Below are 16,369 nucleotides of genomic sequence, written 5' to 3'. Positions count from 1 at the left end.
GATGAGGCAATTGAGGTCCAGAAAAATGAAGTCACTTAAAAATAATAATAGTAATGGTATTTGTTAAACACTTACTATATGCCAGGCACTGTACTAAGCCCTGGGGTGGATGCAAGCAAATTGAGTTGGGCACAGTCCCTGTCCCACGTGGGTCTCACATTCTTAATCCCCATTTTACAGATGAGGTAATTGAGGTCCAGAGAAGTGAAGTCGCTTAATAGTAATAATAGTAATGTTATTTGTTAAACACTTACTATATGCCAGGCACTGTACTAAGTCATGGGGTGGAAGCAAGCAATCGAGTTGGGCACAGTCCCTGTCCCACGTGGGGCTCACAGTCTCAATCCTCATTTTACTGATGAGGTAACTGAGGCCCAGAGAAGTGAAGTGATTGCATTCATTCATTCAATCGCATTTGTTGAGCACTTACTATGTGCAGAGTACTGTTCTAAGCGCTTGGGAAGTCCAAGTTGGCAACATATAGAGATGGTCCCTACCCAACAGCGGGCTCACAATGATGTGCCCAAGGTCACACAGCAGACAAGTGGCAGGGTCAGGATTCAATCAATAAATCAATCAATCGTATTTATTGAGCACTTACTGTGTGCAGAGCACTCTACTAAGTGCTTGGGAAGTACAAGTTGGAAACATATAGAGACAGTCCCTACCCAACAGTGGGCTAACAGTCTAGAAGGGGGAGACAGAGAACAAAATCAAGCACGTTAACAAAATAAAATAAATAGAATAGATATGTACAAGTAAAATAAATAAATAGAGTAATAAAAGTAATATAACCCATGACCTGCTGTCTCCCAGACTCGTGCTCTATTCATTAAGCCGACAGCAGACATGTGGCAGAGCCGGGATTAGAACCCAGGACCTCCTGACCCCCAAGCCTGTACTCTATCCATGAAGTCACGCTGCTTCTCTTGGATTCGATCCCTTTCCGCAAGGAGTTTACAGATCAGAGGGGGAGATTCATTCATTCAGTCAATCGCATTTATTGAGCGCCTACTGTGTGCAGAGCACTGTACTAAGCGCTTGGGAAGTACAAGTTGGCAACATAGAGAGACGGTCCCCTACCCAACAGCGGGCTCACAGTCTAGAATGAATGAATGAGTACAGCCTAGGGAGAGGGACATGGAAATAAACTGAAGATAGAGGAAATGGCAGAGTATAAACACTTTGACTGCAAATCCCATGCAGGACAGGGACTCTGTCCACCAGTGCTCGGCACATTAGTGTTTAACAAATACCATAGTTATTTTAAAGACGTGTACATAAATGCTGTGGGGCTGAGAGTGAGGTAGCAAAGAGCATTTATTAAGCATTTACTATGTGCAGAGCACTGTGCGAAGCCCCGGAAAAAATACCCAGTTGGAAATTAAACATAGTCCTTGTCCCTCGGGGGAGTTAAAATTTAAAAATACCCAGGGGGTCTGAAGCAAGTGCATAGGAGAAGGAGAAGGGAGCAGGGGACGTCAGGAGGATTCATTCATTCACTTATTCAATCATATTTATTGAGCACTTACAGTGTGCAGAGCACTGTATTAAGTGCTTGGAAGAGGACAATATAACAATGAATAGAAACATTCCCTGCCCACTGGAAAATGAGATCATGACAGGAAAAGCACATTGGAAAAATCAAGGAGGGGGATATACATTCCAGGTTGTCCCACGGGGGGCTCACAGTCTTAATCCCCATTTTACAGATGTGGTAACTGAGGCCCAGTGAGGTTAAGTGACTTGCCCAAAGTCACACAGCTGACAAGCAGCGTGGCTCAGTGGAAAGAGCCCGGGCTTTGGAGTTAGAGGTCATGGGTTCAAATTCCGGCTCTGCCAGTTGTCAGCTGTGTGACTTTGGGCAAATCACTTAACTTCTCTGAGCCTCAGTTACCTCATCTGTAAAATGGGGATTCTCAGTTACCTCATCTGTAAAATGGGGATTAAGACTGTGAACCCCCTGTGGGACAACCTGATCACCTTGTAACCTCCCCAGCTCTTAGAACAGTGCTTTGCACAGAGTAAGCGCTTAATAAATGCCATTATTATTATTATTATTATTGTTCAATAGATTTTTTTCCTCCAACCCCTACCCCAAGACAGGTTTTGAGCATTGGTTAGAGAAGCAGCGTGGCTTAGTGGTAAGAACCCAGGCTTGGGAGTCAGAGATCATGGTTCAAATCCCGGCTCTGCCACTAGTCAGCTGTGTGACTTTGGGCAAGTCACTTCACTTCTCCGGGCCTCAGTTACCTCACCTGTATAATGGGGATGAGGACTGTGAGCCCCACGTGGGACAACCTCATCACCTTGTATCTACCCTTGCGCTTAGAACAGTGCTTGACACATAGTAAGCGCTTAACAAACACCATTATTATTATTAAGGGTTCTAATCTGGGCTCCCTCACGTCAGCTGTGTGACTTTAGGCAATAGGCAAGTCACTTCACTTCTCTGTGCCTCAGTTTCTTCATCTGTAAAATAGGGATTAAGCCTGTCAGCCCCACGTGGGACAACCTGATTACCTTGTATCTACCCTAGCGTTTAGAACAGCGCTTGGCACATAGTAAGAGCTTAACAAATGCCAACATTATTACTATTAGGGGCTCTGGAAGTTACTTTGAAGAACTACACTCTTTTCTTTCTCTCTCCCTCTTTTTCTCTCTCTCATTCCAGCCCCTGGAAAGCCTCAGAAACTATGGTAAGGAAAGGAGAGTCCGCTCTCTCTGTGAGGATTTGTCTGGGACTTGGAGATTGGGGGATGGATTAGATGACTGCTTGATAATAATTATTATTATTCAATCGTATTTATTGAGCGCTTACTGGGTGCAGAGCACTGTACTAAGCGCTTGAGAAGTACAAGATGGCAACATATAGAGATGGTCCCTACCCAACAGTGGGCTCACGGTCTAGAAACAGCAGGCTCACAGTTTAGTACGCACTAGAATAGATAGAAGTTAATCAGGTTGGACACAGTCCCTGTCCCACATGGAGTGAGCTCCACTCACTCCACTCTTAATCCCCATTTCACAGATGAGGTAACTGAGGCACAGGGAAGTTAAGTGACTTGCCCAAGGTCACACAGCAGACGTATGGCAGAGCTGGGATTAGAAACCCAGGGCCTTCAGACTTCCAGCCCCCTGTTCTATAATAATAATAATGGTATTTGTTAAGCACTTACTATGTGTCAAGCACTGTTCTAAGCACTGGGGTAGATACAGGGTAATCATCTTGTCCCACATGGGGCTCACACTTTTAATCCCCGTTTTCCAGATGAGGTAACAGAGGCGCAGAGAAGTTAAGTGACTTGCCCAAGATCACACAGCAGACATATGGCAGAGCCGGGATTAGAAACCCAGGGCCTTCTGACTTCCAGCCCCCTGTTCTATAACAATAATAATAATAATAATGGTATTTGTTAAGCACTTACTATGTGCCAAGCACTGGGGTAGATACAGGGTAATCATCTTGTCCCACATGGGGCTCACACTTTTCATCCCCATTTTCCAGATGAGGCACAGAGAAGTTAAGTGAGTTGCCCAAGGTCACACAGCAGACAAGAGACGGAGGCGGAATTAGAACTCACGTTCTCTATCTCCCAAGCCCATGCTCTTTCCGCTAAGCCGCACTGCTTCCCTTTTATCCACTAAGCCACTCTTCAGGCCCAACCATCCCAAGGGCAGCTGACCGGTGCCCCAACTGCGGAAGGGTTTTCCATCTCCAGCCTGGAAAACCACCAACGACCCCATAGCTGAAACCGCCATTCCTTCCTGGAGCTGGAAGTTTCCGGAGCCGGGGGAGTCCCTGAGCGGAGCCCTGAGGGCCTGGAATAGCAGACGGAGTGAGAGGGAATGGGCTTGACGTGGAGCGAGGTGACGAGGGGAATGATTAATTGTCTCCGAGCTGAGCCGAGCGGAAGATCTACCGATTCTCCCGCCAAGAGAGCTCATTACAGCCCGGTCGCCGAGGGGACCAGGAGATCCCAGACGTGGCCCACCTTGGGTCCCCACTGTAATAGTAATAATTGCGGTATTTGTGAAGTGCTTTCCATGTGCCACGCACTAGACTAAGCACTGTGGGAGATACAAGTTAATCAAGCACCGTACTAAGCGCCGGGGTAGATACAAGATCATCAGGTTGGACACTGTCTCTGTCCCACATGGAGCTCACCGTCGAAGTAAGAGGGTGAACGGCGTGGCTCAGGGGAAAGAGCCCGGGCTTTGAAGTCAGAGGTCATGGGTTCAAATCCCGGCACCGCCAAGTGTCAGCTGGGTGACTTTGGGCGAGTCGCTTCACTTCTCTAGGCCTCACTCACCTCATCTGTAAAATGGGGATTAAGACTGTGAGCCCCCTGTGGGAACAACCTGATCACCTTATCTATTTGTATTAATGTCTGTCTCCCCCTCTAGACCGTGAGCTCGTTGTTGGGTAGGGACCGTCTCTATATGTTGCCAACTTGGACTTCCCAAGCGCTTAGTACAGTGCTCCGCACACAGTAAGCGCTCAATAAATACGACTGAATGAATGACTCCCCGCAGCACATATGTATCTATCTGTATATATCTGTAATTGATTGTTTTATCTATTTGTATTAATGTCTGTCTCCCCCTCTAGACCGTGAGCTCCTTGTTGGGTAGGGACCGTCTTTATATGTTTCCAACTTGTACTTCCCAAGCGCTTAGTACAGTACTCCGCACACAGTAACCGCTCAATAAATACGACTGAATGAATGACTCCCCAAAGCACATATGTATCTGTATATATCTGTAATTAATTGTTTTATCTATTTGTATTAATGTCTGTCTCCCCCTCTAGACCGTGAGCTTGTTGTTGGGTAGGGACCGTCTCTATATGTTTCCAACTCGTACTTCCCAAGCGCTTAGTACAGTGCTCCGCACACAGTAAGCGCTCAATAAATACGATTGAATGAAAGTAGGACACAGCCCCTGTCCCACATAGGGATCCTGATCTAAGCTGGAAGGAGAATAATAGTAATAATTGTGGTATTTGTTAAGTGCTTACTATGTGCCAGGCACTGTACTGAGCACTGGGGTGGATACAAGCAAATCAATCAATCAATCGTATTTATTGAGCGCTTACTGTGTGCAGAGCACTGGACTAAGCGCTTGGGAAGTACAAGTTGGCAACATATAGAGACTGTCCCTACCCAACAGTGGGCTCACAGTCTAAAAGGGGGAGACAGAGAACAAAACCAAACATACTAACAAAATAAAATAAATAGAATAGATATGTACAAGTAAAATAAATAAATAAAGTAATAAATATGTACAAACCTGTTCAATCAATCAATCAATCAATCGTGTTTATTGAGCGCTTACTGTGTGCAGAGCACTGGACTAAGCACTTGGGAAGTACAAGTTGGCAACATATAGAGACAGTCTCTACCCAACAGTGGGCTCACAGTCTAAGAGGGGGAGACAGAGAACAAAACCAAACATACTAACAAAATAAAATAAATAGAATAGATATGTACAAGTAAAATAAATAAATAAATAGAGTAATAAATACGTACAAACATATATACATATATACAGGTGCTCTGGGGAAGGGAAGGAGGTAAGATGGGAGGGTTGGAGAGGGTTGGACACGGTCCTTGTCCCACAAGGGGCTCACAGTCCCAATCCCCATTGTACAGACAAGGTAACTGAAGCCCAGAGAAGTAAAGTGAGAGCAGCGTGGCTCAGTGGAAAGAGCCCGGGCTTTGGAGTCAGAGGTCATGGGTTCAAATCCCGGCTCTGCCAATTGTCAGCTGTGTGACTTTGGGTAAATCACTTAACTCTCTGTGCCTCAGTTACCTCATCTGTAAAATGGGGATTAAGACTGTGAGCCCCCCGTGGGACAACCTGATCACCTTGTAACCTCTCCGGCGCTTAGAACAGCGCTTCGCACAGAGTAAGCGCTTAATAAATGCTATCATTAAAGTGATTTCCCCAAGGTCATACGGCAGACTAGGGGCAGAGCTGGGATTAGAACCCACGACCTTCTGACTAGAAGAAAGAAAAGCAGTGTAGCACAGAGGAAAGAGCACGGGCCTGGGAGTAAGAACACTTGGGTTCTAATCTCGGCTCTGCTGCTTGTCTGCTGTGTCACCTCAGGCAAGTCACTTCACTTCTCTGGGCCTCAGTTACCCGGGTTGTAGAATGAGGATTCAATTCTATTCCCTCCTACCTAGTCAATTGTATTTGTTGAGCGCTTACTAGGTGCAGAGCATTGTACTAAGCGTTTGGGAGAGTGCAATACAACAGTATAATAGGCACATTCCCTCCCCACACAATCTTACAGTCTAGAGGGGGAGGAAAACATTAATATAAATAAATAAATTACGGATATGTACGTAAATGCTGAGGGGATAGACTGTGAGCCCCCTATGGGACAGGGACTGTGCCCAATCTCATGACCTTGTATAAATAATAATGTTGGTATTTGTTAAGCGCTTACTATGTGCGAAGCACTGTTCTAAGGGCTGGGAGGGAAGCGGCGTGACTCAGTGGAAAGAGCAAGGACTTTGGAGTCAGAGGTCATGGGTTCAAATCCCAGCTCCGCCAATTGTCAGCTGTGTGACTTTGGGCAAGTCACTTAACTTCTCTGGGCCTCAGTTACCTCATCTGTAAAATGGGGATTAAGACTGTGAGGCCCCCCGTGGGACAACCTGATCATCTTGTAGCCTCCCCAGCGCTTAGAACAGTGCTTTGCACATAGTAAGCACTTAATAAATGCCATTATTATTATTATTATTATTATTACAAGATGATCAGGTTATCCCACATGGGGCTCACAGTCTTAATCCCCATTTTCCAGATGAGGGAACTGAGGCAGAGAGAAGCGACTTGCCCAACATCACACAGCTGACAAGTGGTGGAGCCGGGATTAGAACCCATGACCTCTGACTCCCAAGCCCGGGCTCTTTCCACTGAGCCACGCTGCTTCTCACTGTACTAAGCACTTGGGACCGAAGGGTAGGGACCGTCTCTATATGTTGCCAACTTGTACTTCCCAAACGCTTAGTACAGTGCTCTGCACACAGTAAGTGCTCAATAAATAGACTATTAGCCCCATATGGGACAGGGACTGTGTCCAATCTGATGGCCTTGTATCTACGCCAGAACTTCAAACCGTCCTTGGCACACAGTAAGCTCAATTTTAGTTGCCATTTAAAAAAAAAAAGTATCCTCATTTTACAGCTGAGGATAGTGAGCCAGAGAGATGTGCTCAAGGTCATATGTCACAACTTCTCTGGGCCTCAGTTCCCTCATCTGTAAAATGGGGATGAAGACTGAGAGCCCCCCGTGGGACAACCTGATCACCTTGTAACCTCCCCAGTGCTTAGAGCAGTACTTTGCACATAGTAAGCACTTAATAAATGCCATTATTATTATTATTATTATTATATGGCAGGCAAGTGGCAGAGCCAGGATTAGAACCCAGGTCTCCTTTCTGCCTCCAAATCCAGTGCTTTCCGTTAGGTAGTGCTGCTCTTCTCCGGTCTCGCCCTCAGGCAAGTGGAGGCTCTCAAGACTGGGATTGTAGCCTGTGGACTGACTGGGTGAAAGAGGCTACTCTTATCAATCAATCGCATTTATTGAGCACTCACTTGGTGCATAGCACTGTAATAATAATAATAATAATAATAATAATGGCATTTATTAAGCACTTACTATTTGCAAAGCACTGTTCTAAGCGCTGGGGAGGTTACAAGGTGATCAGGTTGTCCCAAGGGGGGCCTCACAGTCTTAATCCCCATTTTCCAGATGAGGGAACTGAGGCACAGAGAAGTGAAGTGACTTGCCCAAAGTAACACAGCTGACGATTGGCAGAGTCGGGATTTGAACCCATGACCTCTGACTCCAAAACCCGGGCTCTTTCCACGGAGCCACGCTGTTTCTCACTGTACTAAGCACTTGGGACTGAAGGGTAGGGACCGTCTCTATATGTTGCCAACTTGTACTTCCCAAACGCTTAGTACAGTGCTCTGCACACAGTAAGTGCTCAATAAATACGATTAAATGAATGAATGAACAACGATTAGCAGACATGCTCCCTGTCCATGAAGCAGCGGGGCTCAAGTTAATTAGGTCAGACACAGCCCTAATCTCAAATACTAATAATACTGATTAGATTGCCTATATCTACTCCAGGGCTTAGCCCTGTGCTCTGCACATAGAACATGCTTAATAAATATTACCATATTAGTGGTAATAATCACGATAATAATAATAATTGTGGCATTTGTTAAGCCCTTACTTAGCAATGGGGTGGATACAAGAAAATCAGATGGGACACGGTCCCAAACGGAACTCACAGTCTTAATTCCCATTTTACAGATGAGGAAACTGAGGCACAAAGAAGTGAAGTGACTCGCCCAAGGTCACACAGCAGACAAGTGGTGGAGCCGGGATTAGAACCCAGGTCCCATATGTTGCCAACTTGTACTTCCCAAGTGCTTAGTACAGTGCTCTGCACACAGTAAGCGCTCAATAAATATGATTGATTGATTGATTGACTCCCAACAGTGATAGTAGTGGCCATAGCAGCAGCAGATTGTCAGTTTGTTCATTCATTCATTGATTCAATTATATTTATTGAGCACTTACTGTGTGCGGAGCACTGTACTAAGTGCTTGCAAAGTACAATTCAGCAACAAATAGACCACAATGGGCTCACAGTCTAGAATGGGGGAGACAGACATCCAAACAAGTAAACAGGCATCAGAGCACCGTTATAAATAGAATTATAGATCTATACATATCATTAATTAAAAAATAGAATTATAAGAATTTGTACATATATACATAAGTACTGTGGGGCGGGGAGCGGGTAGAGTGAAGGGAACGAGTCGGGGCAATGGGGAGAAGAGGGGGAGCAGAGGAAAAGGGGAGCTTAGTCTGGGAAGGCCTCCTGGAGGAGGTGAGTAGGGCTTGGAAGGGGGAAAGTGTGCTAGTTTGGTGGATTTGAGGAGGGAGGGCATTCCAGGAAAGAAGTAGGATGTGGGCCAGGGGTCGACAGTGGAATAGGCGAGAACGAGGCACGCTGAGAAGGTTAGCATCAGAGGAGTGGAGTGTGTGGGCTGGGATGGAGAAGGAGAGAAGGGAGGTGAGGTAAGAAGGGGGCAAGGTGATGGAAAGCTTTGAAGCCCAGAATGAGGAGTTTTTGCTTGATATGGAGGTTGATAGGCAACCACTGGAGATTTTTGAGGAGGGGAGTAACATGCCGAGAGCATTTCTGCACAGAGATGATCCGGGCAGCAGCGTGAAGTTATAGACTGAAGTGGGGAGAGACAGGAGGATGGGGGATCGGAGAAGAGGCTGATGCAGTAATCCAGTCGGGATAGGATGAGAGATTGAACTAACGTGGTAGAGGTTTGGATGGAGAGGAAAGGGCGGATCTTGGCGATGTTGTGAAGGTGAGACCGGCAGGTTTCGGTGACGGACTGAGTGTGTGGGATGAATGAGAGATCGGAGTCAAGGATGACACCAAGGTTGCGGGCTTGTGAGACGGGAAGGATGGTAGTGCCGTCCACGGTGATGGGAAAGTCAGGGAGAGGGCAGGGTTTGGGAGGGGAGATCAGGAGCTCAGTCATGGACATGCTGAGTTTTAGGGGGCAGGAGGACATCCAGGTGGAGATGTCCTGAAGGCAGGAGGAGATGCGAGCCTGGAGGCGGGGGAGAGAGAACAGGGGAGGAGAACAGTAGTAGTTGTAGCAGAGAAGCAGCGTGGCTCAGTGGAAAGAGCCCCACCTTTGGAGTCAGAGGTCATGGGTTCAAATCCCCGCTCCGCCAACTGTCAGCTGTGTGACTTTGGGCAAGTCACTTAACTTCTCTGTGCCTCAGTTACCTCATCTGTAAAATGGGGATGAAGACTGTGAGCCCCCTGTGGGACAGCCTGATCACCTTGTAACCTCCCCAGTGCTTAGAACAGTGCTTTGCACATAGTAAGCGCTTAACAAATACCATCATTATTAGTAGTAGTAGTAGTAGGGTTAGTAGTCACAGTAGTAGTAATAATAGTAGTAGCAGCAGTGGTATTTGGGACTGTTTACTGTTAAGGGTTGATTTTAGTTCTGCAAAGGTTACATTAGTTCTCCATTCGGGTGTATACACCTAGATTCATAAACATCTCCTTCCAATTAAGAGTCCCATGCCAGGCAGGGACTGTGTCTGACTTGATTAACTTGTATCCACCCCAGGGTTTAAGTACAGTGCTTGGCAGGTAGCAAGTACTTAACAATTAATAGTAGGAGTATTGTTATTATCATTCATTCATTCATTCATTCAAGAGCTTAGTACAGTGCTCTGCACATAGTAAGCGCTCAATAAATACGATTGATGATGATGATTCATTCAGTCGTATTTATTGAGCACTTACTGTGCGCAGAGCACTGTACTAAGCGCTTGGGAAGGACAAGTTGGCAACATATAGAGACGGTCCCTACCCAACAGCGGGCTCACAGTCTAGAAGTCTTCCAATTGTTTGTATTTCCCGACAGGGGCCCTAGGAAGAGTGCAGTTCTGCCCTGGGCATGACTTGGCAGCTGATCCCAATAAGTGGAAACTGAAGAATGTCAACGGATTCCCCAGAAGGGCCATGTCTGAACGCTCCCCTCCCTCCTCGGCCATCCTCGGACTGCCCCTGTATGGTAGTTTCCTCAGGGATGCATCAGAGTCCTTTGGCTGTTAAGAAATGTGAGGGTTTGGATGGGGCTGGTAGGTTCAATGGTCCTGCCCGGCTCTGCAGACTTCTAACATTACAGCATTCCAGTCGATCTTGCTCCTATCAGTATTTTCCAAGCTGTTCTTTCACTTGTTCCAGGAACGTACTGCATGTTCCCAATGTTCCGCCGCTGTGACGCTCCTGCTTTTCCCATTTTTAGGAGCTTCGATTCACACTCGGGGCCAGCTGCTCTGGCTTCAACTCGTCCCTGAGAAATGTTTGTTTCACCAAGCTTCGTCACACGGAAGTATCAGTTTAGCACCCGAGTTCTCCATGATACAACCAGGCTGTGCATCCTGGGGGCCTTTTCCCTATAAACTTCAATGGCATGTATTAAAGAGCCATTCTTGAACCTCAGAAAAGAAATTATTTTCTGTGTTAGAGTGGAAGTTCCTTCAGGACAGGAAAAATGTCACTTCCCAGACCGCAGCACAGTAAACAGTATCGAGTGCACGTTTGAAAAATGCTACTACTACTACTACATTTTGCAGGGATCAACATTACTAAATTATTGTATGATCTTTATTAAAGTTATTCAAAGCATAATAATAATAATAATAGTATTTGTTAAGTGCTTACTATGTGCCAAGCACTGTTCTAAGCACTGGGGGGATACAAGGTGATCAGATTGTCCCACGTGGGGCTCACAGTCTTAATTCCCATTTTACAGATGAGGGAACTGAGGCACAGAGAAGTTAAGTGACTTGCCCAAAGTCACACAGCTGACAGTTGGCAGAGCAGGGATTTGAACCCATGACCTCTGGCTCCAAAGCCCGGGCTTTTTCCACTGGGCCACGCTGCTTCTCTCCTGACATCACAATTACATCACATCACACGATGTTAATTATAATTGTTAATAAACAAATGAATTGACTGAATTGATTCTGTGACTGTGGTAGCAGTTTGCAACTTCAGGGAAGGATTCATTCCACTCAGCTGGAGTTGCAGCCTTCTTCTTTTCTTAAAGCATCTCGTAGCAGTCTAATTCTTTCCCAAATCTCTGCACACCTTCCAGCTCTTCTCTCCACTGACATCTTCTTCCATCGTATTTATAAATTCATCCACTTTCTTGAAAATTGAGTCAACTTTTATGCCCAAGATTTTAGTCAGTGGCAGAGAAAGCCTAGCTCCTTAGTCCATTTTAACATCTTGCTATAACGCATCGGATTTTTGAATTTCGATGAGGTCCTCATTGGATGATGATTCCTCCAAACGCGATGCAGTGAACTCGTCAATATCTGTGCCGTCCATTTCTAAACCAAACTGCCACCCCGGTTCGACAACCTCTTTGGTGATTTTGCTCCAGAGGGTCGCTTCTACGGCTTGAAAATCAGACAAAAGCTGTGGACACATCTTCCTTCGAGATCCATTTGTTGTTCCAGGTAGGGCTCACTCTCTTAATCCCCATTTTATAGTTGAGGTAACTGAGGCCCAGGGAAGTGAAGTGTTTTGCCCAAAGTCACACGGCAGACAGGCGGCCGAGCCGGGATTAGAACCCATGACCTTCTGACTCCCGAGCCTGTGCTCTATCCACTAAGCCCCGCTGTGAATGCCCTCATCTCTTCAGCTTGCATATCTGACTCCCCTGCACCCTCAGGGCAGAGAAGTATCATCTAGGGCAATTCTCTGCTCATAGGAGGGGAATAGGCAGAGGGCTGGGGGTGGCAAAGGAACTTTTAATTGCTGATTCGCTTCCTCTCTATTCCCTCCCCTGCTCCCGGAGCGGCCTTACCAGCCCCAGAGCTCAGGCCTTCACTGTAAACTTTCCACACAGACATTGCCCCCAAAGCCTAATGGGTCTCAAGCGGCTGCTTTCTCCCGGGGCCTCGTTACGCGGCCAGGATAAGTTGTCCCCGTCGGGCCGGGCCCTGCTCGGAGACCATTAGTCGGCTCCAGTACTTGCCACTGGAGAACTGTGTCATGCTCCTAAAAGCCCTGAGATCTCCAGCTTATTTTTGTTCTGCCCCCGAATCCCCAGATTCCCCGCCTCCGGCCAGTTCCTCAGGCCCCACACTGCTCTTCCCTGCTCCCAGTAGATGAAAATTAGACCTCTCCAAGCCTTCAACTGGTCGCGAGCGGAGGTCCGCGGGCCCGGCCAGCTCCGGCTCCGCTTCGGGAGAGGGTCGGGCTACTAGAGGAGCTCGGGGCATTGGGATCTTTTCCACTATGGACAGGGAACTCTAAGACACCCCCTCCAGCCAAAGCACGGACTCCCCACCACTTCTCTCCCCAAGCTACGAACGAAGCCAACGATGCACCAGTCCAAGAATCGACTCTAGACTACGTTGGGGATCGGCGGCTCCTGTGTTCCCATTCTTCGAGCACCTAGGGTCTGTTTCCTTTTAAATGATGGCTTTTATTAAGTGCTTACTCTGTGCAAAGCACTGTTCTAAGCGCTGGGGAGGTTACAAGGTGATCGGGTTGTCCCACGGGGGGCTCACAGTCTTAATCCCCATTTTACAGGTGAGGGAACTGAGGCCCAGAGAAGTGAAGTGACTTGCCCAAAGTCACCCAGCTGACAAGTGGTGGAGCCAGGATTTGAACCCATGACCTCTGACTCCAAAGCCCGGGCTCTTTCCACTGAGCCACGCTGTTAAGTTTTCCATGTGCCAAGCACTGTGCTAATTGCTGAGTTAGATACAAGGTAACCAATTAGGAAACAGTCCCTCTCCCACATGGTGCTCAGACTCTAAAGGGGAGGGAGAACAAATATTGACTCTCCACTTTATAGATGACGGAATTGAGGCACAGGGAAGTTAAGTGACTTGACCAAGGTCACATAAGAGGCAAGTGGCCCAGCTGGGATAGAATCCAGGTCTCCTTATTCCCAATCCCATGTTTATCCCATGCCGACTCCACTTTTGGACATTCGAGATTCAGTGGGCGCCCCCACATTAGGACGGTGTGGATTTGGGGGAGAAACATTTCCACGTTTCCCCTGTCCATCCCCTTCGACTTGAACTTGGGTCAACGTCCCTCTCAGCCTCCATCTTCCCAGGCAGAAGAATGAAAATCACTTCATCCGATTAGAGTCTGTTAATAGTCAGTCTAATTATTGAGCACTCACTAAGAGCTTGGAAGAGTCCAATTATAACAATTTAACGGACACATTCCCTGCTCACAACGAGCTTACAGTCCAGAGAACGAGCTTACGGTCTAGAGAAGGGCAGTGATTGTTCCTGCCATCCAAACGGCATGGCTTTCAAGAAACTGAGGCAGGGAATTGGAGAAAATAACTCATTACCTTCTTCCCTCAGGATCCAAAGTTTTAGCTCCTAGAGACAAGGGACCTGTTTTGAGAACAGAATACACCGGGTGACATGACCCCAATATTTGTTCTAATAATATCAACTGTGACATTTGCTTACTATGTGCCAAGGACTGTATTATCAATCAATCATATTAAGTGCTTGCTTTGGGCAGGGCACTGTACTAAGTGCTTGGGTGAGTACCATGTGAGAGTTGGAAGGCACATTCCCAGCCCACAGTGAGCTTACAGTCTAGAGAGGGAGGCAAACATTAATATAAATAAATTATGGATACGTAATAAGTGCTGTGAGACTGAGGGAGGGGTGAATGAAAATGCAAGGGAGACTCAGAAGGGAGTGGGAGAAGAGGAAATGAGGGCCTAAGTGGGTTATTCCCCTCTAGACTGTAAGTTCATTGTGGGCAGGGACTGTGTCTGTCATATTGTTATATTGTACTCTCCCAAAAGCTTAGAACACAGTAAGGTCTCAATAAATACAACTGAATGATTGACTGACTGGAAGGCCTCTTAGTGGAGATATGCTTTAAATAAGGCTTTGAAGGTGGGGAGAGTGAACGTCTGTTGGATATAATAATAATGGCATTTATTAAGCGCTTACTATGTGCAAAGCACTGTTCTAAGCGCTGGGGAGGTTACAAGGTGATCAGGTTGTCCCACGGGGGGGCTCACGGTCTTCATCCCCATTTAACAGACGAGGGAACTGAGGCGCAGAGAAGTGACTTGCCCAAAGTCACACAGCTGACAAGTAGCGGAGCTGGGGCTTGAACCCACGACCTCTGACTCCAAAGCCCAGGCTCTTTCCACTGAGCCACGCTGCTTCTCTGGCTATGAAGAGGAAGGAAGTTCCAGACCAGAGGAAGGATGTGGGCAAGGTGTCGACAGTGAGATCAATCATATTTATTGAGCGCTTACTGTGTGCAGAGCACTGTACTAAGCGCTTGGGAAGTACAAGAGCCCAGGGTATATGTTTGTACATATTTATTACTCTATTTATTTTATTTTGTTAATATGTTTTGTTCTCTGTCTCCCCCTTCTACACTGTGAGCCCACTGTTGGGTAGGGACCATCTCTATATGCTGCCAACTTGTACTTCCCAAGCGCTTAGTACAGTGCTCTGCACACAGTAAGCGCTCAATAAATACGATTGAATGAAAGGTTAGATCAGGGAGGGAAGGTGGAGGGGCCAAGGTGGCTGAGTGCTTTAAAGCTTACGGAACGGAGTTCTGTTTCGTGCAGAGGTGGATGAGCAACCAGTTTACGTTCTTCAGGAGTAGGGAAACGTGAACTGAACGTTTTGGGAGAGTATAATACAACAGAGCTGGTAGACCTGTTCCTGCTCACAGTCTAGAGGGGAAGACGTATTAGAATAAATTATGGATGTATACATAAGTGCTATGGGTCAGAGGGTGGGGGGAATATCAAATGCTTAAGGGGTACAGATCCAAGTGCATAGGCGACACAGAGGGGAAGGGAGCATAAGGGAATCACTGTTTGTTCATCGAAGGCGCGGACCTAAATGGGACAGATTCGGTGGGCAAGGAGGAGGAAAGAGAGGATGTTGGAAGATCCTACCTGGGAGTCATGTTGGGTATGTATGAAGAGGGAGGGCAAACCAGAGAGCTCACCCTGGCCCTCTCCGGCTAGATACGAACAGTGCTTTGCACACAGTAAGCGCTTAATAAATGCCATCATTATTATATCGATGGGCTCCGTCTCATTCCCTCCTCCTCCTAGACTGTGAGCCCACTGTTGGGTAGGGACCGTCTCTATATGTTGCCAACTTGTACTTCCCAAGTGATTACTACAGTGCTCTGCACACAGTAAGCGCTCAATAAATACGATTGAATGAATGAATGAGTGAGGCCCGGCCCTCCCCAGCTGACACCAGCAAGCCCCCCATCTCTTTCCCTCTTCCTGGGGCTGAGCCCTGACCTTGTCCGGCTGGACAGTATATATGTCTATACATATATGTATATGTATATGTATGTATATATGTTTGTACATTTTTTTTTACTCTATTTATTTATTTATTTTATTTGTACATATCTATTCATTTTATTTTGTTAGTATGTTTGGTTTTGTTCTCTGTCTCCCCCTTTTAGACTGTGAGCCCACTGTTGGGTAGGGACTGTATATGTTGCCAATTTGTACTTCCCAAGCGCTTAGTACAGTGCTCTGCACATAGTAAGCGCTCAATAAATACGATTGATGATGATGACGATGATGACAGTGGACGGGCCCCCCATTTTAATCCCTCCTCTTGGGGCTGAGGCCCGGCTTTCACAGCTGGACATCGACGGACACCCACCTCATTTCCTCCTCTCGGGAGTGAGGAGCTCATCCCGGCCCTCTCCAGCCAGATGTCGAGGCCCCGC

The sequence above is a fragment of the Tachyglossus aculeatus genome, chromosome 5 (assembly GCF_015852505.1).
Source record: "Tachyglossus aculeatus isolate mTacAcu1 chromosome 5, mTacAcu1.pri, whole genome shotgun sequence".
NCBI classification, from domain to species: Eukaryota; Metazoa; Chordata; class Mammalia; order Monotremata; family Tachyglossidae; genus Tachyglossus; species Tachyglossus aculeatus.
This window is presented reverse-complemented; position numbering follows the sequence as displayed.